A 979-nucleotide genomic window follows, 5' to 3' on the forward strand; every position below is an offset into this window, starting at 1 on the left:
GCCAAATGTAAAAAAACAAAATCAACATAAGTGACATGTCTTAGATGCCATGTGTCAACATACACCTTTAAAGATCAACTCTGGTGGGACTCAAACCCACAACCTTTGAATCACTTCTCATATGCCTAACTAGAAGTCCAATGCGCTATCCATTGCGCCACAGAGCCATGTAACAGGGGGTTGACATGATGATTTCATAGGTTCTACATAGAAAATGAGTATACAGGTCCTGGAGACTTGTCCTGTGATGGTAGAATTATCAAAGAACACTGTATGTCTGTTCACCGACAGAGGCAGGTATGTTGGATATGTAGTAGTACGCAGCATTATAAGTAGCACATACTTGCTGTAGAGTCAAAACTGACTCTCCCGGTTCCTGTACTGGTGTAATTGTCACAGACCCAAGTCTGTTTACCAACAGAGATAGTTATAAAAATCTTCAGCTCACTGTACTGCACAGAGGAGCTGATGTGTGGCTCTGTGGTGCAATGGATAGCGCATTGGATTTCTAGATAGGTAAATGTGAAGTAATTCAAAGGTTGTGGGTTCGAGTCCCACCAGAGTCGATCTTTAAAGGTATGCAGGTGAGTGGCAGGAAAAAAAATAGAGTAAGAACTCATATCAGACTGTCTGATCCTGAATCTAGTAAAGTTATAAACACCTGGAAGAAGTGATTCAAAGGTTGTGATTTCGAGTCCCGCTTCAGTCTGTCTTTAGAGGTGAGGTGCAGAAAAAGCCTTTATCAAACTACAAATTGTCTTACTGCTGAAGTTCTCAAAAGCAAGCATTTTATCTGACTCTGGTGGGACTTGAACCTACAACCTTTGAATCACTTCTCCTGTGTTTAACTGAAAGTCCAATGAGATTTCATATATTTAGGCACTGTAACAGTTTTCATTTGCATTCATAACAGTCTGAGGTCAGTCATGTGGCTCTGTGGCGCAATGGATAGCACATTGGACTTCTAGATAGGTAAATG

At 41.0% G+C, this 979-nt stretch overlaps 2 non-coding genes across 2 annotated transcripts; one reads left to right on the forward strand and one right to left on the reverse strand.

The window, feature by feature from the left end:
- Nucleotides 1-75: 75 nt before the first annotated feature.
- Nucleotides 76-167, reverse strand: trnar-ucu (transfer RNA arginine (anticodon UCU)). The gene is given in 2 exon segments: nucleotides 76-111; nucleotides 131-167. It is a non-coding gene; the product is annotated as a tRNA-Arg (tRNA).
- A 307-nt stretch (nucleotides 168-474) lies between these two features.
- Nucleotides 475-566, forward strand: trnar-ucu (transfer RNA arginine (anticodon UCU)). The gene is given in 2 exon segments: nucleotides 475-511; nucleotides 531-566. It is a non-coding gene; the product is annotated as a tRNA-Arg (tRNA).
- Nucleotides 567-979: the final 413 nt, after the last annotated feature.

Source organism: Larimichthys crocea, unplaced genomic scaffold (genome assembly GCF_000972845.2).
Source record: "Larimichthys crocea isolate SSNF unplaced genomic scaffold, L_crocea_2.0 scaffold15741, whole genome shotgun sequence".
Taxonomy (NCBI): Eukaryota; Metazoa; Chordata; class Actinopteri; family Sciaenidae; genus Larimichthys; species Larimichthys crocea.